This window comes from Chrysemys picta, chromosome 2 (assembly GCF_011386835.1).
Source record: "Chrysemys picta bellii isolate R12L10 chromosome 2, ASM1138683v2, whole genome shotgun sequence".
In the NCBI taxonomy this organism is placed as follows: domain Eukaryota; kingdom Metazoa; phylum Chordata; order Testudines; family Emydidae; genus Chrysemys; species Chrysemys picta.
In genome coordinates, this window is record NC_088792.1 from 238,258,997 (window position 1) to 238,272,640 (window position 13,644).

At 43.3% G+C, this 13,644-nt stretch overlaps 1 protein-coding gene across 1 annotated transcript in view; it reads left to right on the forward strand.

The window, feature by feature from the left end:
- Positions 1–380: 380 nt before the first annotated feature.
- Positions 381–13,644, forward strand: part of PKIA (cAMP-dependent protein kinase inhibitor alpha) — a 57,910-nt gene continuing 44,646 nt past the window's right edge. Inside the window, exon 1 of the mRNA XM_005301535.5 lies at positions 381–776. The gene's annotated coding sequence lies outside the window, so the exon portion shown is untranslated. The remainder of the gene's footprint in view (positions 777–13,644) is intronic.

A 13,644-nucleotide genomic window follows, 5' to 3' on the forward strand; every position in this document is an offset into this window, starting at 1 on the left:
ATAATTTTATTATTTATATAGTAATGGAAAGTAAATAATACATGGAAGAAATTAAAGTGTTTTTTTTTTAAGTCATCCCTGCCAGGGCCCCAGCGAAAATATTCGAATTGGGCCCCGCACTTCCTAAAGCCGGCCCTGGCTGGATAGAAGACCACAATGACTTTCCAGTATAGGGGAGAAGAGTCCTGTTTAGCAGGAGGGCAGGTGCGTCTCCCCCTGGATCCGCACTATTGAAACCCAGCTGGCAGGAACCTCCCCCGGCAATCCCCAGCTGCACGGCAGCTCCAGGGCCAGGAGAAGGGAATTCAGGAGGGGAGCGTGCTCGCGGCACGGAACAGCCCATCCAGCAGCACAAGCCGGGGTTGGGGCTCGCAACTGCTAGGCACAGTCGCCAACCCCTGCGAGTCAGCACCCTCCGCGGCCCGCTCCCGGGGCCTTCGCTGCGCGCGCGGCATCGCAGCCCCCCGGGTAGGGGGAGGAGCGAGCCCCCCACCCTTCTGTGGGGGCAGAGCCAGCCCGCCGCCCCTCCCCGCGGCGAGCTGCGGAGTGCAGCGATCCGGGGGAGGGAGGAGGAGGATGACTTCATGCAGCCGGAGCGCTGTGAATTTGGGAGCTTCAGCTGGCGCTGGGATGCGGGGAGTGGAGTGACAGCGTGAGCCGCGGACACAGACCCCCCACTCCCGCACTGAGCTACGGCCGCCCGGGGGGTCCCCAACGCAGCAGCAGCAGCAGCAAGGCGCGGGGGAGGACGATGCACTGAGTCGGTCGCTGGGCAGGTGAGTCGCGTAGCGTGTGTCCGCTGCAGCGGGGCGTCAAGCCGCCGGGAGCTGGGGGACGGAGCCTTTCCGAAAGCAGCGAGCGCGCAAGCCGGGGGAAGCCCGCGGCGTGTGCGTGTGGCTCGCTGGGAGAGGCTCCAGCCGCATGGCCGTGGGGCCCGGCCGGGGAGAGGGCACCCCGGGAAGGGTGTTCATTTCAGCTCGGATAAGCAGCGGTCCAAGTCGGGGTCCCCCTCCCTGGGTGCGTGACCTGGAGCGTGGGAGGCTCAGCTGAGCCCAGCCGTCCCCGGGACTCTCTGATGCGCGCGGGGAGGCGGCCCCAGTGGCTCCCGGCCGAAAGCTCAGCGCGGCTGTGAGGTGCCGGGCCTGGGGGCTTCCTTGGGAGGCGGCCGAAGAAGCCTCCTCACCGCTCCAGAGAAGCTGCCAGGCGTCAGCCCCCGGATTCCCTGCAGTGCCTCCAACACGGGGAGCGTTTGGCTGGAGAGACGCAGGCTGGCAAGTGTCTGGAGCTGTGTTTGGTTAATTTGTCACTTCCCTCCAGCAACAGAAAATCCCTCCAACTGAAACATGGATCCTTTTGCGCCAGAATGTGGGATGTTTGATGTCAATTTTCTGCTTCACAGCAGGGCTGCTTCCCTTCAGCTTGTCACAAGCCAAGGGCTCTTGAGTAAACAATGGGGATTATATTTCCCATTTATCGAACAAAGAAATTAAAAGTGGAAAGACCTATTGGATCAGCTAGTCCATACCTGCCACAGGTGGAGGATTGTTCCCTGTAGCTGTTTTATTTTCTAGTGCTTTCTCTGAGCTACTTTTAAATTTCCCCAGTGATAGGAAACAACATCTTATGGTAGAAAGGTTTGACTGGAAAGGAACCATATTAGATAGAAGTTGGTCTCTTAGTTTAAATCCCTAATTTTGGAAAGCATCCATAACCGAAAGCCAATGTAGTAGAAGTTACAGGAGTAGAAGTAGTGCCTAAAATGGATTCTGCTCCTGCTCCCTGTTCTTTTATCTTATGTTTTGATGCAGAGCATCAAGGTAAAATGTCGGATACCACTAACAGTTCCTAGGTTCAGTAGAACAGAAGGCTTGGTGAACCACTGATTGATCGTATATCTTTTGGAAGAGTCAGAGGAGCCAGTTCTCCTCCCATTAGTACAGCCATATTACAGCTTGGCTATTGATGCTGTATCTTGCTTATGGAATACACCCAGGAGTTCATGTTTCATTGATCAGAGAGATTTCTAAGAGTTGAGCCAAGGGAGGAAATCCACCTGTCGTGTGTGTGTATATATATAATTTGTTCTGTTCTAATACCCCAAACAGGCTTCTATGTACAAGAACTGGTATGCAGAGACAGATCATTAAACAGGGAACTGATTATAGGAGCTACTGATTAGCAACTCTACATGGGTTGAAAGAGAAAATAAAAGATGCTTGTGGGAGGACAAGGAGGGGGCGTGAGTTTATACTGAAAGAAAGAGGTACTACTGAGAAGAGGATAGTAGAAGTTTAAACAGCTGTTTTATTTATATTTTCAAGTGAAAGGGCCCTGACTTGGCCTGTCTCCTTTTGTGTGTTGGTCAAATGATTGGCACGACTGAGGCCTCTAGATGCTACTGTAATTAGATGAAATACAGATAAGAAATGTAGGAAGTGACTCAGGTTGTTTCCGCTCTTTCTGGGAAGATGTGGCTTAGCACTGTTGTGGAGATTAGAGCAGAAGGCAGAGGAGATGGATGTCAGTAGAAGCAGGGAGTTATAAGACATCCTAGTGTGTTCACTGGTTTGGAAAGATACTAACAAAGAATGATTGGTTAATGACCGTATTAAAGATTAATTCAGCTGACACAAGTATTGGCTCTGAAGAACCTCCATTAAACATGACCCATTAATTTTAGTTTCTAAGGTATCCCTTTTGGAACACTCATAATAATAGAGCATTGGTCTGTCTCCATTTCAACCCAATGAAGTTGTATTATTTTTTCAATCAAACTATGGCTTAAAATGCATTAAAATTCTTGCAAGTCTATTATGACACTTTTACATGGTATTCTGGTTAACAAAGATCATGCTTGATCTTTGCTAATTCCAAAGGTGCACCCGCTGGGATCATATATGCTGGTTTCTCCCATAGTTGTCCTGGAGTGGTAAAGGGAAGTGTGTAGCTAAGCTCACACTCTTGTCGTGTCAGGCCATATAGTCCATATTCTAGAGTTCATCTGTCTGCTGAAGAGAAAAGGTGATATTTTTCCATTTTATGTTAAATTATATAGTGTCAAATGACATAAGTAATCACTTATGTTGACACAGCATTAGTGTAGTAAATGGAACTATTTGTGTTTTCTAGGAAAGAAAGTAATGCTTCTAACCAGTGTTTTAACTAACAGCTATTAAAGCAGGGGTGGTGGAGGTGGGGATCTAGTGAGACTCTAGCATTATTGAGTAACAGACCAAACACATACATTCACATCTGTGAGGATGTCGATATTATTAGTTTATTTTAAATGAAAACTTCAGTTGCTTTTATTTGGGTCCTTGATGCACCTTGCAAATGCATGCACAGTGTAATTAAATAAAGTGCACAGAGAGGTAATATTTGACTATTAAAAAGAACTCTAATGCACTTAAAACTGCAGAGATACAATTTCATTTGTGTTAGTGCCCTACGGTTGAATTTAAGCAACTCAGTCAGTCTATTCCATTATCTTAGATTTAAAGAGATTGCAGTGAAAATTGTTTCATGTTTCCAAATGTTGGCTTGAACTGACAGAAGTGCCACATTTCAGAGTAAGCACATAATCTTTCAATTATGCTTTTATTTGTTACTGTCTTTTGAATCTGCTAATTTTCCTAAGCAATCTTCCAATCCTCATGTCATGTTATGTCATGTCAAAGAAAGGCTTGAGCTAGGTATAAATCAGCATTTCTCAAATGTGGTCACATGTGGCCACCAGGGGCTTTTCTTACAGTCACAGCCTCCTGGGGTGGGGGTAGATGGCAAAATAGTGACCCCTCCCCGTCCCTGTTGCTCCAGGATGCACCGTCTTGGTGTTAGCTGCTGGAACTGCCAGCAGAGGTTGGACTCTGCCCACCGCTGGAGACACCACGGGCACAATGCGGGAGGAGCAGGCAGCCAGTGAATTCCCCACCTTCCCGGGGAAGTGGGGCTCAGGCTTTGAGGTGGTGCGGTGGCAGATTCTGGCCACGGGGCTTCAGGCTCCAGCTCCCCGCTGCCTCCCCCACCCACCAACCCCCAATGCCCCATGCCCCGTTGCCTCCTCCGGCTCCCCATCTAGGGCTTAATTTGTCCCCATACTTGGCAGGGCTGTGAAAAGCAGGGCCGGCTCCAGGCACCAGTTTCTCAAGCAGGTGCTTGGAGCGGCCGCTCCGGAGAGGGCGGTAGGTCCAGGTATTCGGCGGCAATTCGGCGGAGGGTCCCTCACTCCGCCTGGGAGTGAAGGACCTCCCGCCGAATTGCAGCTGCAGATCGCGATCACAGCTTTTTTGTTGTTGTTGTTTTTGGCTGCTTGGGGCGGCCAAAACCCTGGAGCCGGCCCTGGTGAAAAGTGATACTTGTATGTTAATATCACTTTTCACAACAGACTTACTAGCTAACAATAAATACATTACAATGATTTGGCTGTGTATAAATATGCATATTTATTTGTTTTTCCTATAGCTAAGATCTTTACAAATAGCTGCTTCAACCCCTGCAAACATGTTTTTCAATTATATTAAAATATTTACAATTCACTTTAAAGTATTACTTCAGGATGATACTAACCTTGATTAGTTGCATACTCTAAAGATTGCATTATTGTACTTTCCACACCAAAAAAGTTAGCATAACATTTCTCTGACACCTAATTTTATAAGAAATAGTTGGTATTTGCAAATATAGAGGGGAAATTTCCCTCTGTGATTCAAATGGCACGTGTCAACTTTCATATTTCCTACTTACACAGAAAGAGGATCTTACTAAAGTCTGTTTTTAGTAATTATTGTCAATCGAAGATCTGTGTGTGCACAGATAACAGAGTATCAAAGTTGATTACTGCAGTACAGGTTTGAGAGAATTTTATCCACTGTTAATAAACAGTGATGGGTACATACTTGATATATCTTCATACCCACAGTCAATTAAGTATGTCAAAACATTTTGCACTTCAAAAATTGGATGCTCAGACCCTGAAACTAACACATAATTAGGCTAGGCAGAATTCATATTTCTGTAATTTTGACAAATAATATCAATATTTATTTTAAGCATTTTTAAATTTATATCTTTTTAAATGTTTATGGTTTTAGGAAATTATGTGGTGAGTAAGTAATGGGGGATCAGATAATAATTATTTAACGATGGTAGAAGTTGATATTTCCCTGACCTGCTTACTTGATGCTCCAATAAAGGATATACATTTTAAACAGAATGACAAATTAATTTTTTTTTTTTTTAACTGTTAGCATGATTTTTGTATTTCACTTTATTGGGAGAAATGTGACTTCTCCTATGGAACTGTGGTATAGTAAAATATGGACTGCCCTTGTAATGGATAAACTTTCACATCAAGTACATACCTATCCTCTTTTTGTCATTTCTGTTGTGTATTTAGAAATGTGGTCACCCTTTTCAGCATCCTCAGAGGAAAAGGGTTCCCCAACTAGCAAGCCAGAATCTTTAGTCAGGCTCTTTGAATATTAACCTGATGCTTAGTAAGTAACTTATGATGTAGTATGTTAATGTTTTATTGTAACTTTGCCTTAATAAAAAGTTTTAAAAAAATGTAAATATCTTTAAATCACAGTCTGATAGGTTCTAAAGCAGCAGATTTCATACTTTGCCTATGTAAATTTAGATGATTATCCTTTGTGTTTGTGCAGGGAAATTGACATTTACTGTTTATACATAAGCTTGGAAGGATTAGATTTTTAATGTGCAGAGAAACGGACACACAAGACTAGACCCACAAAGGGAGTTTAGGCTCAGTGTTGCAGTGTCTAGGGCTGGTCTACACTACAAAATCAGGTTGGCATAAGTATGTCGCTTAGGGTTGTGAAAAATTTCAGGCACTGCGCAATGTAATTAAGCCGACCTAAACCCCACACGTAAACACTGCTAGGTCAACAGAAAAATGCGTCTGTCAACCTAGCTACTGCCTCTCAGAGAGGTGGATTTACTACAGTGACTATTTATACACAGTGGAACAGCTTCAAGAGGAGGCATTAAGACATACCACAGGGCTTAGTGGTTAGAGCACTCACCAACACTGTGGGAGACCTGGGTTGAAATTCCTGCTCCACATTGGGCAGAGGGGCTGGATTTGTACCTGAAGCTCCCACATCCTGAGTGGATGTTCTAAGAAATATAAGAGTCAGAACTCTTCCCCCAGTGAGGTTTCAGTGAGGTCCAATCCAGTAGTCATGCTCTGAGTAGTCCTATAGGCTCAGGCCCCGCAGGTAAGATAGGCAGGGCAATGCCTAGTTTGAGGATCCCTCTAAGGCTAAGGCATGAGCTAGGCAGAATTTAGGCAGCTGTGCACGTGCCCGCTGGTAGATTTGCAGATTTTAGGTGCTACGGAACTTTATCAGCAGAAATATAGGCACCTATGTCTTTAGGTAGCAACTGAGTAGGGGTTTTGAAGATCTAAATTTTAGATTTAGGTGCCTAGAGTCACAGTTAGGCCCCTAAATCCTTTTGTGGCTCTAACCCAATGTCACATACATTTCTCCCAAATGCAAAATCAAGTTGTAACTTTTTTTAAAAAGAGGATTGTTTGTTATGCTGCTGCCACATCTGCTGTGTTTCAGTTCAGGAGCACATGCAGATCAGATCAATCTTCTTTATTTGTCATGTCATAGCATGATTAAAGGAAAGACCAGTTCTGGCAAATTATCCTTTTTATGTCCTCTCTAAAAAACATCTCCACTAAGGTAACACAATGTAAAATAGAAAACCTGTATATACAGGAACTTCCTTTATTAAAAAAAAAACAAACCAAAAAGCTTACAAAGGAGTTTATATAAAGATATCAGGAACAATAGAGCAATAATTAAACTAATAAATATCTCAGTTAGGGGTATTTAATCCTAGTGTCTTGGCCTCCAGTAATTGCATTCTGCATCCTTAAATTCTTTTTGTGGTTATAAAATGTTGATAAAAATGTGTTTAGACTTTATAGAATGCTTATATGGTGCTGCGTGTATTGATCTCTCTTACAACCTCTATAGCCCGTGGTGCAAATTTATGTTGGCATTGTAAACCTCTGTGGTTGTGTAACTCCCCAAACAGGAAAAGAAGCATTTAATTAAGGGAAAGGGCTTGTCCTATGTACAAGATGGCCCATGGAAGGTAAATAAAGTATTGCATAGCATCAAAGCAGAGAGACCCTGTTGATGCATTCCTAATTCCCTTCAGGAAGGAGAGATCTATGCATGAATTCATCCCATCAGTTTGGACTCTGGAGTGGAGGGGATAAAAATCCCTGACAAGGAGAAACGGAATCTCTCTAATGCTGTTTGGACTCTTGAGGGGCAAAGATTCCTAAACATAAGCAAAGAGATCCCCATGCTGCTGTGCATGGGTTAGCCCTGAAAGACATTTTGAACTGACAGGTTTCTACAACTCTATTACCTGTTGTTGGATTACAGACTGAAACTCATTTGCGTATATATGTTCACCTGTTTTAATCTGTAAATAATTCTCATTTCTTTTTCCTAGTTAATAAACCTTTAGTTTATTACAGGATTGGCTACAAGCGTTATCTTTTGTGCGAGATCTAAGGTGCAAATTGACCTGGGATAAGTGTCAGGTCTCTTGGGACTGGGAGCAACCTGAATATTTTGTGATCTTTGGTGTAAGTGACCATTTATCACTAAGTGCAGCTTGCTTGGATGGCAAGGTAGACTAGAGTCAGTGCTTAATTTGTGCCAGAGCTTGCCAGGACTGAGCCCTGGCACCTCTAGTCTTGATAGCCCTGCCACCTCTGGGCTTGCTGAATCAGTTATGAATGTAAAAATTTTGCTTGTGGCCTGGCACCTCTTTTATTACAAATTAAACACTGACTGAAGTGCCTAAGGGGACTGTCTGTGACTCCATGGTAAGACTGTCAGAGAGTGCTCCAGGATTTCCCCAACCCAGTAACAAATGTGAAATCGAATTATAGAACATACCACCAGTTTGGGGTGTCTGTCCTGCTTTTCGACAGTCTGCCAGGAGGTTGGCACACATGGTCATGAACCACTCCAGACATTGTGATAGCATCTCTGGTTTTGCAGGGTTTGCTAAATCTGGATTTGCTAAATCTTCACTATTTCCGTGGAATGCTTTAAACTAAGTAGCAGGTTCTAAACAAAACTATGGGAGGTGAGATGAAATTGCATCTCAAGTTGTAAGCAAGCGTGCCCTCTTTGACTGTCTGAACCTTAATGGCTCTTTCCTGTTGGCCAATTCTAAAAGATTCCTGACTGCATCTATCTAAGTTACCGTGGCAACCCCTAGATATCCTGTGGAATGTCTCAAAGCTACAGTTCCTCATATGGTTATACATACTCTTCTTTTTTTTTTTTATTTTTTTTTATTTTATATTTATTTTAAACAGGTGCTTATCTATTTAGTATATCCCTACAGGAATCACCATCTTAAACTTAAGGTGAGCACATAACTATTGGGAAAAGAGCTCACCACATGCTGTTTTAAAGTCACACAAATGCTTGTTAACTCTCCTCCCTCACACTCCTCCTTCCTTCTTCTTTGATTCTCTTTATAGCACTTGTTAAAGCTCATTTGAACTATCATGTATCATATTGGTCAGAGCTTCCAAGAAAGGATATTCTTACCTTAGATGAATGCTGCAGAGGTAAAGCCTTAAGTACGGCCCAGGTTCAAGAACTCCATTTACCTGTGTGTCATTTGGAAGAAACTTCTTAGGCAAATCTTGGCTTTTCTAGAACTGCCCATCTGAGTTCACTGCAAAATCAGGGCCATATTGTTTTATTTCTTAAAAAAATTATGATGCAGCATGGCTGACAGTGGAAGATTGTTACGAACACAAAGCAGTAAAGTTGATACTAAGCTTTCATAAAGCTGCATCTTGCAAATGTATGAAAGCACCAAATATGACCATATATGGCCTGGGTGACCAAGCGGAAAGTTCTGTCTGAAATCTTTTCATAGTTTGATATCTCTTCAGATGTAGTACAATTAGTGGATGATGGCATTCTTACCAAGTTGAGTTAGTGTTTGTGCGCTGAAATGTGGTGAGAGGAAATACAAAATGGAGCAAGATTGGTTAATTCATAGATTCCAAGGCCAGAAGGGGACTCTGTGATCATCTAGTCCATCTAGTCTGTGATCAACCTTTGGCATGCGGCCCATCAAGGAAATCAGCTGACGGGCCAGGATGGTTTGTTTACCTGCAGCGTCCGAAGTTTTGGCCGATCGCAGCTCCCGCTGGCCGTGGTTTGCTGTTCCAGGCCAATGGGGACTGCGTGAAGCGCCGTGGGCCAAGGGATGTGCTGGCTGCCACTTCCCGCAGCCCCCAGTGGCCTGGAATGGCGAACCGCTGCCAGTGGGAGTTCTGATCAGTCGAACCTGCTGACGCTGCAGGTAAACAAACCATCCCAGCCTGCCAGCGGATTTCCCTGATGGTCCGCATGCCAAAGGTGCCAATCCCTGATCTAGGCTGACCTCCTGTCTAACACATGCCATAGAACTATTTATGAAGTAATTATTAGCACATATCTTTCAGAGAAACATCCAATCTTGATTTAAAAATGTCTGGTGATGGAGAATCCACCACAACCCTTGGTAATTGGTTCCAATAATTAATTAAATAACTGTTAAAAATGTACACCTTAGTTCCAGCCTGAATTTGTTTAGCTTCAGCCTCCTGCCATTGGCTCATATTACACCTTTCTCTGCTAGACTGAAGAACCCATTATCAAATATTTGTTTCCACATGTAGGTATTTATAGACTGTAACCAAGTCACCCCTTAACCTTCTCTTTGTTAAGCTACGTAGACTGAGCTCCTTGAGTCTCACTCCATGTGAGAAATGGAGCATGTGAAAATGTCAGACTCTTAAGGGGCTGATTTAGTGTGTAACACCAAAAAGAAAGTATCAGAGGGGTAGCCGTGTTAGTCTGAATCTGCAAAAAGCAACAGAGGGTCCTGTGGCACCTTTAAGACTAACAGAAGTATAGGGAGCATAAGCTTTCGTGGGTAAGAACCTCACTTTTACCCACAAAAGCTTATGCTCCCTATACTTCTGTTAGTCTTAAAGTGCTTTTTACTAAAAAGAAAGCATCACATCTAAATATAGAATACTGAATTTTAAATAACCTTTATTTGTAAAGCTTTGTGGAGCCAAAGTCTGACATGAGATGTGCATGGATAATATGTGATCTGAGGAGGCAGCATGGCTTGAGAAATGGGCGTGATTTCTATACAAATAGAGATGGCTTGCATTGGAAGCATAAGGGCACCACAGTTCATCACCTAGGTAGGTTAATTGTATATTGTAACACAATAGTGCCCAAACTTTTCCTGTTGCACCCCCACCCTTACCAGTAATGGAATCTGTCTGCACACCCCTCCATTACTGCACAGTTGGTTCAGCAGAGGATTGTGAGCTGTGGGTGGAGCTGGGGCTGTGGGTGGAGCTGGGGCTGTGGGTGGAGCTGGACCGGATAGCGCTCCCTCCCCACCCCCCTGTGGGGGCTGGCCCAGCCCTGCTGCGCCCTCCAAACTTTTCTCTGTGCCCCCCTGCTGTAACATTTCAATCACTTTATATAATAAGTATTGTGTAGGTTAAGAATTAAACTACTAAAACCAAAACCTCAAACCTCACTCCAAGCAAAGGGTTTTTTTTTTTTGCTTGCTTTTTTTTTTTTTTTTTTTAACCTCAAATCGGAAGAGGTTTCAGAGACTTGATGAGGCCCATTGGAGACTGCACTGTTGGTATTGATTGTACATGCACGGTGGTGTGGTGATGGGGAGCAGTATAACAACATAAGGTAAAAGCGATAGGAGCCACAGGATGCTGGTATTATCTAAGAGTAAATGGTGATGTGTGTAAGAAATATGAAACTTCCTAGCGCACAGGTCTCATGGCTGTACTAAGTGTGGTGGTACCAGAGCATACACAGAGGCAATGCCGTGGTTCAGCTGGCATGGTGAAACACAGTAAGGCAAAAACTGACAATTGGAGACTAGGATATGCATATTCTCCATCAGAAATGCTGCACGCCCTGTCATCTCCATATCAAGCCACTATATGCATGAGAAATAATAATGCCCAGAAATACTGACACATTTACTTGGTAGATATGTAGCAGCAGCAAACAGTGGAACCCCAAATATCATTATGTAACAGAGAACGTACATGTGATATCCGCCCCGCCTGTGCTACAGACACTCAGTACACAAAGACTGCCAGGCTAGTTGGGTCTTATACAGATGACTCTCCACATGTCATAAGCCTCCAGTATTGGAAATCTGATTACACGGGTACAGGATATGAGAGTGGGGATTAACAGAGATGTTATATACCATGCCATGCAATAACTGACTGATTGCCACTGTGCCTCGGAGGTGGATGCATTTCGGTTGTACTCTGTATGTGTATTTATGTAATTACTTTTAAAGACTGCAGATCACGGACACACATTTCTGTTAGCTTCCAGTTTACAGATTTGGGGAATTTAATATTTATATAACACCTTTCATCTTGGAAGATCTGAGAACAATTTCCAGCACTTTGTTTAATGCACAGCATTTTTCGTATCTGGGTTAAAAGGTACTATGTAAATATATTCCCACAGTTGTACAGTCAGTAGCACAAATGACTGTCCTTTGATCTGTAGCCCTAATCTCAAGTGGAAGATACAGGTTTCTAAATATGCTACAGCACATTGACCCACGCTATTCAGAAATGTTTCTCGTCCATGACTGCTGTGCCTCATAAAGCCTACACTTTAAGGCCATTCATTTATTGTAGAATGCAGCTGTCTGCCTCTGATGCTAGATTCCAGTGGGGAGCATGCTATACGTGTGCCCTGTCCTGACTAGTAATTCATTTCCAGATTAAGTCTGAAGAGTTAGCTCTAAATGGGTCCCTCTCTGCCTATTTTACAGGCTGTCTCGTTCCTTTTGTGATTCCACAGCACTTATGCTCAGCCAAGATGCTTGAGATAATGGTACCAGGTTTAACAAGAGATGCAGCTGATAGCAGGTTGTTCTCATTGGCTTTAGAATTTATTTCCCCCGTGCTCACTTGGTCTGCCAGAGCCTGACTTTGATGATCCTGCTGAAAGATCCATTTATTTTCCCAGGCTTTTCTGGAGGGAGGTATTAAGCAGGGGTCTCAAGTGGGTAGCCAGGAGAGTCTTTTGCTGGCAATAAGCCATTTTATAAATCAGGTTCTTTTAAATTAGTGTTTCAAAATTGTATACATTTGCTTACGGATAATTGATTAGCGTACCTGAAACAAATCTAAAATAAATGTCTGGTAATTTATGGAAAAAACTTAAACTCAGCATGGAAGCTACTTAAGTGTACTATAACTGAATCACAGAAGATGAAAAGGAAGGCATAAATAAAACCATTCTTGGCAAGACTTTATTCAAGTCAGAGAGGTGACATTCAAATAGTTAAAAGTAAGCCAACAGAAAAGGACATTGACTATGGATGCTCAAATGCAAGATGGAAATTAGGAAGGCTAAGAGGGAAATGGAATAGTAAACTACTGAAGACATAAAATGAGAGGGCTTTAATGTCAGTAGGAACACACAAAATTGCAAGAGTTGGTAACACTGGATGAAACCCACTTCCCCATCCATCAGGCACCAAAGGCTAGCGGCACTCAAGCACCAAGGCAGGCACTGATGCAAATGGCTGCAGAAACACTACAGAAGTGCAGAGGCACCCAAGGGAAAAGCCTTAAAAATTCAACAACCATATGAGAGGCAGAGTAATACCAGGAAAAAAAGGGACCTGACAAGGTATAGTTGGGATCCAATGGAGAGCTGGAGTAATGGCCCATGAAGTGCAGTCTCCTGCAGAGCTCTTTTGTTGACTGTAATCAAAAAGCAACTGACATGTAGAGGGCAGCATTTTTACTTTGCAGGGATGGTGCATGACAACCAGTAGGTTTACATCCTACCTTTCTACCACTGTCCTGAAGGGTCCAAAGCAACCAAATCCCCCCAAACAAAACAAAAACACCCCACCCTTAAGAGCTCACACTAAGAAGCTAAGACTCAGGAATGAGAATCCTTTATTTTCTAATAATATCCTCTCCAGGTTCTGCAGGCCACATGATGCCCTAAATGACATCTGCAGTATTGCCATCCCCAAGCATTCAAAAGTCAGGATCACTCAAAACTACAAAATTGCTTTAAAAAAAATTTCATGTTTTTTAAGTAAATATGTTTTCAGTTTTTGTCTTGCTTTTGAGTTCTTAGGGTACACCCTCTCATTTTCAAGGTTTTCTGTGCAGCCGCACTGGCTACAAATTTACCTTTCCTTTTGAAAAAGCGAGATTTTTAATAATCACATGACTCCAGGACATGGGACTTAAAGAAAAAACACTAAATGTCATAAGAACCATGATAAAAATCGCAGGAGGTAGCAACACTGGTTCCATCTCATGAGATGTTTCTGTCATCATGTATCTCTAGTGGAAGGATAATGTGACTGCTGACATGCAATCCAGGAAATGTGATAGAGTCTCACAAGTGGCCACTGGATTAGGGGATGGCAGACCAGATCTTCTTTCCACCAGCAATGCATCACTTTGCCATTCACCGGAACAATAAGCCTGCTCGTGACACTGGGAAATGATTTTGTTAGCAAGGGAGATTA